Genomic DNA, 9,460 nt, shown 5'->3' with positions numbered 1-9,460 from the left:
ATGTTAAAGCTGATGCTTTATCTCGCAGCTTTTCTCCCACGGTTGGTACCGAGGAGGAGGAGAGCATTTTACAGGAAGGAGTTGTGGTAGCAGCATTGGACTCCGTTTTGGAAGATGGGATTCTGAAAGACCAGGAGGATGCCCCATCTAACACTCCCCATGGGAGGTTGTTTGTACCTAGAACCTTTAGGAGAGAGTTGTTTGTGGAGTATCATGAGTCTCGGTTGGCAGGTCGTCCAGGAATTTCTGAGACTACGAGACTGGTAGGTCGCAGTTTTTGGTGGCCTGGGTGGCAGAAGGAAATCATTAAATGGGTGCGTCAATGTACGGTGTGTGCTAGATCAAAGGCTTCACATGCTCCTGCTGCGGGGTTGCTTTGCCCTCTGGAGGATCCTAGTGCACCTTGGACGCATCTTGCAATGGATTTTATTACTGACCTTGCTGTGTCCGAGGGTTTCACTGTCATCTGTGTGGTCGTGGACCATTTTAGCAAGATGTGTCACTTGGTTCCTTTCATTAAACTACCCTGCGCTAAGACACTCGCTAAGGCTTTTGTCAAGGAAATTGTCAGACTCCGTGGCGTTCCCACCGACATTGTTTCTGATAGGGGACCTCAGTTTGTGGCTCGTTTTTGGCGTGCCTTTTGTGACAGGTTGGGAGTCCATTTGTCATTTTCATCTGGGTATCATCCTGAGTCTAATGGACAGACAGAAAGAAAGAACCAGGATGTTGAGCAGTTTTTGCGTTGTTTTGTGGCAGACAATCAAAAGGGGTGGTCTGAGTTTCTGCCACTTGCTGAATTTGCTCTTAACAACCATACATCCTCTTCTGCTGGGTGTTCTCCGTTTTTTTGTTGTACTGGGAGACATCCGTCGTTTGGTTCGTTCTCCAAATTGGTGTCGGCTGTGCCGGAGGAGGAGAATTTTTCCGGTGATTTGGAGAGAGTTTGGACTGATGTACGTTGTAACCTTCAAGAGGCTATCAAAAAGTCTAAGAAGTATTTTAACAGGAAACGTCAAGAGGTTTTGTTTACGGTTGGTGACATGGTTTGGTTGTCCTCAAAGAATCTGCGGTTGAGGATTCCTTCTAAGAAATTTGGTCCGAAGTTTGTAGGACCATTTAAGGTGCTTCAGGTGGTTAACCAGTCTGCTGTTAGGTTGGAGGTTCCCTCCTCCTGGAAGATTAATCCGGTGTTTCATGTTTCCTTGTTGAAAAAAGCTGATGTATCGGATAGGGATGCCACTGTCACAGTTCCTCCGGTGGTGGAAGACGGTGAATATGAAATTTCTCGTATCCTGAATTCCAGAAGGCATAGAGGGAGATTGCAGTATCTCGTCGCTTGGAAAGGTTTCGGTCCTGAGGATAACTCCTGGGTAAGGGCAGATGATGTCTCTGCTCCTAGACTTATCAGAGCGTTTCACAGGAGGTTTCCTGATAGGCCTGGAGGATCCTCATAGAAGAGGGGGTACTGTTAGAACCCTCCTGTTAGTTTTTTTCTATTTTGTGGTCACGTGACCTGCTGCCTATTTATTCCAGCTCCGCCCTTCTGGCTTTGCTGGACTTCAGTGTTACTTTGACTCTTAATCTAGCCAGGTGCTTTGTACCTATCTCTATAGTTTGCTTGGTCCTTGGACCTCTAAGTATTTTTGTCTGTTTGTCTTTTTGCTCCGCTACAACTTCTGCTAGGAGGTGTCCAAATTTTGTCCCAGTCCTTAGTACTTTTAGGGACCCCTCCCTTATATCTATAGGTCTGCGTTCAGACTAGCTGAGGACGAAGGCGGGTCTGTTCACAAGGAACAGGTTGCCCGCTGCATCGTAGGGAATCAGCTTAGTCGAATTGTAGGGACAGTTTTCCTATCTTTCCTTAGTTCTTGTAGCAGATCATAACAATAAGCCTGCATGGTAATCTCCCTGGTCTGGTGGCTACCAGGTCTGTTGCCTCAACCGGTCCTGAAGAATGTACAAAGCTGTTACAGTCTTCCTGAATAGCATTACCTCCGGCTTGCACAATAGTCTTAGCCACTCCTCCCCTATGTTGTAATCTAGGGTTTGCTGCATTAACTATGGCATCCACCCGCTGTGTTAACAGATCCCCCAGACCTGCTGTTAGTACCATTGATGACTTCCAAATCATTCTTTCTGTCCATGGTTTCCACACCTGTGGGTATTCTTCATCTGAAAGGGTGGCACGGGAATCCTCCCGATCCGGAGTAAATTCTGATATTGGTGTACGAAATGTCACACGAGCCGGTTTACCTTCTGTATCGCTTATCAGTGTGGACGCTGATGGTGGTGCTGATGGTGGTGGTGGTAGTGCTGCCGCCTCTTCATCCCCCGGCTCCTCCGGTTCAATAGTATTTCTCCTTCGGTTGAGGGCCTGCTGGAACTCTGGACTATTAAATAGAGTTTCGGCACTAGGCAAATGAGGATAGAGAGGGACATAGTCTTTTGGGACATAGTACGCACCATCCGGAGTGACAACCGTACACACTGGTATAGGAGTAAATGTTGCGGTTGATGTTCCGGGTGTAGTGTGTATTGTGGCCTGTATTCCAGGTGCACCAAGATGGCCGCCACCGGAAGGAAGCACACTACAGGAAGGGTGCGTGCCACTGGGAAGGAGCACACCCACTGACATCTGGTCAGAGGCCGGAGGTGATGCAATGGGCGTAGTAACATGGCCGCTGCAGGAGGGGTTGGAACTTTGGGCGGACATAGGTATAACGGATGAGGATGGGGCACTAGGAGTGGCTTGGGTAGTAGTGAGGGGTGGGCCTCCTGGATGGGGCGCGTGACATGCAACACAATAATCTGCTGACAATGGATTCTGCTGGCCACAATTAGAACACACCCAGCAATTCATTGCTGTTATGATCTGCTACAAGCACTAAGGAAAGAAAGGAGACCTGTACCTACAATAGAACTAAGCTAGATCCCTACGATGTAACGGGGAACCTGATCCTGCGATCAGACCAGCTAAAGTCCTCGGCTAGTCTGTACGAAGACCTATAGATGCAAGGGAGGGATCCCTACAAGAACTAGGGACTGGGATAAAGTTGGACACCTCCTAGCAGAGATTGTAGCAGTAAAAGACAAACACACAACATAGAACATAAAGGTCCGAAGACCTAGCTAAACTGACTGAGAAAGGTAACTAAGCACCAGACTAGCTTAAGAGTAGAGATTACAATGAAGTCCAGCAAGGACAGGAGGGCGGAGCAGGATTAAATAGGCAAAAAAGGTCATGTGACCAGCAAGATAGAAAAAAACTAACAGGAGAGTTCTAACAGTACCCCCTCTTCTATGAGGATCCTCCGGATCCCCTAGGCCCAGGCTTATCAGGAAACCTCTTGTTAAACGCTCTGACAAGTCTGGAAGCAGAAACATCATGTGCCCTCACCCATGAGTTATCCTCGGGTCCGAAACCCTTCCAAGCGACGAGATACTGAAAACTCCCTCTATACCGTCTAGAATTTAGGATGCGGGAAATTTCGTATTCCCCGTCCTCCACAACCGGAGGACCAGTGGCAGAGGCGTCTCCATACGACACATAAGCTCTTTTCAACAGAGAAACATGAAACACCGGATTAATCTTCCAGGAGGTAGGAACCTCCAACCTAACAGCAGATTGGTTAACTACCTGAAGCGCCTTAAAGGGCCCTACAAACTTGGGACCCAATTTTTTAGAAGGAATCCTCAACCGCAGATTCTTAGAGGACAACCAAACCATGTCACCAATAGCAAACAAAACCTCTTGCCGTTTCCTATCAAAGTACCTCTTAGATTTTTTGTTAGCCTCCTGAAGATTACCACGCACATCCGTCCAAACTCTCTCCAAATCACCGTAAAAACTCTCCTCCTCAGGCACAGCCGATACCAATTTGGAGAATGACCCAAAAGACGGATGTCTCCCAGAACAACAAAAAAAAGGCGAACAACCAGCAGAAGAGGATGTATGGTTGTTAAGAGCAAACTCAGCAAGTGGCAGAAACTCAGACCACCCCTCCTGATTGTCTGCCATAAAACAATGCAAAAACTGCTCAACATCCTGATTCTTCCTTTCTGTCTGGCCATTAGACTCAGGATGATATCCGGATGAAAACGACAAATGAACTCCCAATCTGTCACAAAAAGCACGCCAAAAACGAGCCACGAACTGAGGTCCCCTATCCGAAACAATGTCAGTAGGAACGCCATGAAGTCTGACAATTTCCTTCACAAAGGCCTTAGCGAGTGTCTTAGCGCAGGGCAGTTTGATGAAAGGAACCAAGTGACACATCTTGCTAAAACGGTCCACGACCACCCAGATGACTGTGAAACCCTCAGAGAGGGGAAGGTCAGTAATAAAGTCCATAGCCAGATGTGTCCAAGGTGCAGTAGGAACCTCCAGAGGGCAAAGCAACCCCGCTGCACGAGTATGTGAAGACTTAGATCTAGCACACACCGTACATTGACGCACCCACTTAATGACTTCCTTCTGCCATCCAGGCCACCAAAAACTGCGACCCACAAGTCTCTTGGTCTCAGAAATTCCTGGATGACCTGCCAACCGAGACTCATGACACTCAACAAACAAATCTCTCCTAAAGGTCCTAGGCACAAACAACCTCCCATGGGAGTGTTAGATGGGGCATTCTCCTGTGCTTTAAGAATCTCATCTTCCAAAACGGAGTCCAATGCAGCAATCACAACACCTTCTTGTAAAATGCTCCCCTCCTCCTCAGCACCGACCATGGGAGAAAAGCTGCGAGACAAAGCATCAGCTTTAACATTCTTGGTACCCGGGATGTAAGTAACGGAAAAATTAAACCGCGAGAAAAAAAGTGCCCACCTAGCCTGACGGGCATTCAAGCGCTTGGCAGCATCAAGATAGATCAGATTTTTATGATCAGTGAAAACCTGAATGGGAAATTCAGCACCTTCCAAGAGATGACGCCAGTGTTCAAATGCGAGTTTAATAGCCAGCGATTCCCGATTACCAATATCGTAATTAAGTTCAGTCTCAGAAAAATTTTTTGAAAAAAAAGCTCAGGGATGTACTCCATCCTTGTTTTTCTGAGACAACACCGCACCGACCCCCACCGAAGAAGCATCAACCTCAACCAAAAACGGCTTAGTCACATCAGGCTGCATAAGGATGGGAGCAGAGCTGAACCTCTCCTTTAGAAACATAAAAGCTTCAATGGCCTCAGTAGTCCACTGAACTGCATTAGCACCTTTCCTGGTGAGATCGGTCAGTGGTTTGACAATAATAGAAAAAATTTGAATGAATTTTCTGTAATAATTGGCGAAACCCAAAAACCTCTGTATCGATTTCAAACCAATAGGCCTAGGCCATTCCTGAACCGCCTGAACCTTCACAGGGTCCATTTCAAAGCCCTCGCTGGAGATAATGTAGCACAAAAAACGAATTCTCTGTACAGCGAACTCACATTTCTCCAGCTTAGCAAAAAGCGAATTGTCAATTAATAACTGTAATACCTCACGTACCCTCCGCCAATGAGACTCCAGATCCGGTGAATAAATCAAAATGTCATCCAAATACACAACCACATTTTTGCCGATCAAAGGTCTAAGGATGTCATTAATAAGATTCTGAAAAAATGCTGGAGCATTGGTAAGACCAAAAGGCATAACCAGATTCTCAAAATGACCCACAGGAGTGTTAAAAGCAGTCTTCCATTCATCACCCTCCTTCATGCGCAACAAATTGTATGCCCACCGGAGATCAATTTTAGAGAACCACTTGGCCCCCACTAACTGGTTAAACAAGTCAGGAATCAATGGCAGTGGGTAAGGATTGCGTACAGTAATTTTATTAATCTCACGAAAATCCAGACAAGGACGTAAACCGCCGTCCTTTTTTTTAACAAAAAAAAATCCAACAGCCACAGGAGACTTGGAAGGCCTAATGTGACCGGCGGCCAAGCTTGTCTGTATGTATTCCTCCAAAGCCTTTCTCTCAGGAATAGTAAGATTAAATAAACGACTTTTAGGAAGAGTCGCTCCAGGGACAAATTCAATGGTACAATCGTAGTCTCTATGGGGAGGCAAAATTTGTGACTCCTCCTCAGAAAAAACTCTCCAAAAATCCTGAATAGGTACAGGTAATTCCCCTTTTTCCACCGCAGCAATACGTCCGTTACAACACTTATCATAACACTTAGGGCTCCAGTACTTAATTTCATTGGTAGACCAATCCAGTACAGGATTGTGCAATTTTAACCAGGGTAACCCCAAAATTACTGGAGAAGGCAAATTATTTAATACTACCAAATCCAAATTTTCTTGGTGAATTCCATTAATAGTGAGGGGAAATTCACAGACCTTGTGAGTAACACTCTTCAAGGGGGAGCCATCGACAGACACCACAGCAATAGGGGATGACAAAGGTTTGGCTTTTAATTTAAGTTTTTCCAAGAATCCCCCATCAATCACATTCAGAGTAGAACCACAATCCACAAATATCCGAAATTCAATTAATTCTTCCTGAGCAGCAGTAGTAGCAGAAAGAAATACCCCCTTAGTATTTAAACAGGCAATACGGGCGTAACTGACCTTTTTTTCTTCTTTGTTCATACGAAGCACACAGTTCTTAATAAAATGGTCAGATTTCCCGCAATAAAAGCATAAACCTTCAGAAGATCTGCGGTCTTTTTCCTGAGAGCGGGGTGCCATCGCCCCAATCTCCATCGGCTCTCCAATGTCATTACAGACCCTCTCAAGACTAGGAGCTGACATGGCAGAGGATTTACTCTCATTAACCCTTGCACGCAGTCTCCTGTCCACCCGTATAGCTAATTGCATTGCCTCCTGCAAGTTTCCAGGTGTGGGATAAGCAATCAGCAAATCCTTAACCCTTTCACCTAGCCCCGCAAGAAACAAACTTTTCAAAGCTGAATCGTTCCACCCCACCTGGGCAGACCACCGACGGAAGTGAGAACAATATTTTTCCACATTACCTGATCCCTGCCTCAAACGTCTCAATTCAGTCTCAGCTGATGAGACACGATCAGGATCATCATACAAAAAACCCAAAGCAGAAAAAAAAACTATCCACTGATTTAAAGCATGGATCACTAGGTTGGAGAGAAAAGGCCCATCCCTGAGGTTCTTTGCGCAAAAGTGACATTATGAACCCTATGCGCTGTGATTCATCACCAGAGGATCTGGATCTCAAACGAAGATACAACAAACAAGCATTTTTAAAGGAAAAAAACTCTTGCTGATCACCAAAAAATAAATCAGGCAAACGTACCTTTGGCTCCACAAAATGTGCTCCAGAACAGCTACTCACATGTTGTTGGAGCTCGGCCACCTCCAGAGAGAGTCCCTGCAGGCGTTGAGCCAAATCCTGAACCGACACCATGATGGAAACTGGAGGTCTTTCCTTAGAGATATTTTTGGGCTGGACTTACTGTTATGATCTGCTACAAGCACTAAGGAAAGAAAGGAGATCTGTCCCTACAATAGAACTAAGCTAGATCCCTATGATGTAACGGGGGAACCTGATCCTGCGATCAGACCAGCTAAAGTCCTCGGCTAGTCTGTACGAAGACCTATAGGTGCAAGGGAGGGATCCCTACAAGAACTAGGGACTGGGATAAAGTTGGACACCTCCTAGCAGAGATTGTAGCAGTAAAAGACAAACACACAACATAGAACATAAAGGTCCGAAGACCTAGCTAAACTGACTGAGAAAGGTAACTAAGCACCAGGCTAGCTTAAGAGTAGAGATTACAATGAAGTCCAGCAAGGCCAGGAGGGTGGAGCAGGATTAAATAGGCAAAAAATGTCATGTGACCAGCAAGATAGAAAAAACCTAACAGGAGAGTTCTAACAATTGCGCCGCCATTATAGGGCGATGGCGGAGGCATCTCTCTAACATAGAAATAACCAGTTATGTTTCCTTTGTTATCCCTATCCTCAATCTCCACAAACCCTTCTTTCGATAAACTCAGCGCAATCTTTTTTCACATGTATGCACTTTGCAACAACCCATTATCTTCCAGTTTTCCCTTGTTTTCACAAATTGCTGCATTCAACATCTCGTACTGTAATCTACCCCCAGGTACAGCCCACACAATGACATTACTTTTTTGGTTTTCTCTACATATTTCCTTCCTTCTCTTCTAGCAACTATATCTTTGGGGTCCTGTCGCTCCTGATCGAGCGACCCCTGCGACACAAACAATGTCTTTAGTTTTTCCATGATTTTGGCTCCAGGTGTACCGTCCCCTTAGACTTATGATCAGACCAGGCAGCTGATACACAAGTAGAATTGTAACAGGTCCCTACACTCCCTACCAAGCACTGAATTGATTCTTTTATGACTTAATGAAGCACTGAACACCCCGCACACCCACGTCCTAGTGACATCTTAATATACGGCTTAACGATGCAGCTGGCTCCCCGCGTATTCCACGTCTTAATGGAGGATTGGTTGACCCCGCGTGCCCACGCCCTAATGGTGTCTTAATACACGACTTATCAGCAACGTCACTCCCCGCGTGCCCCACGACTTAATACACAACTTAATAGAGGATTGGTTGGCCTCGCGTGCCCGCGCCCTAATGGCGTCTTAATACACGACTTATCAGCAACGTCACTCCCCGCGTGCCTGCATTATAAACAAAGACATTTTCCTAAATTCTCAAGTGTATACTTGTACGCCCATGCGTACAAAGATCGTTCTAATAGGATGGAACACCTCAGAAACCACAGAGCAGCAGTTAGCCAGGAGTGACAACACACCAGAGTTCTTGGAATCACACAGCGGGGATCCACCCAGTCGCACGGGGCTGTCCCTAAAGGCCAATCTAGACACCACAAACTCACCAGAGACCGCTCAAAATACGAATAAGCACTACGGATTCATTAAATCTGCAGACTTACCGTATTCAGTGAAGAGAGTTGATCAGGCTCTCGCTTTGAGCAGTCCCGGCTCGTCCGTAGGTGGTCCGGTGATGGGCACCCAAGACCTAGAGTCCCCACGAGTGTGATCCGAGTCACGGCACCATTTGTGGAGGTTTCACCAATTTAAGATACACTAGGTAACTGCTCTCCTCCAAATTAAAGATGTCCGAGTGCATGTGACGCGCCCCTGGGCCTGTGTCGCGCTGCGTTGCGCACGCGGGAGCTTACCCGGAGCCGGATCTGTTGAGGGTTGTAGTCTCGTGGCGGTGACCCGGTCCGTGCCCAGGGAGTCAAACTGAGCGGCGATGTATCAGCGGTAGATGTTGGACGACTACGCCACCCGTTGAGTACAGCTAAGGAGCTGCTGCTGCAGGGCAGACCGCTGAGGCCGGTGGTAGGATTGTGCAGCGTGATAGTATAACCCCCAACGGGAGGGGTATGGCCTCAGGGCAGCCGACGTGGATGATGGGGGTAGCAGGAACCACTCGGAGACGGTACGGTGTAGTTCAGGGTCTTTACTGGTGACAAAGATAGACCCTCCCGG

This window comes from Phyllobates terribilis, unplaced genomic scaffold (genome assembly GCF_046119375.1).
Source record: "Phyllobates terribilis strain yellow unplaced genomic scaffold, ASM4611937v1 Scaffold_5__5_contigs__length_657084704, whole genome shotgun sequence".
In the NCBI taxonomy this organism is placed as follows: Eukaryota; Metazoa; Chordata; class Amphibia; order Anura; family Dendrobatidae; genus Phyllobates; species Phyllobates terribilis.
Note: the sequence above shows the minus strand (reverse complement) of the source record.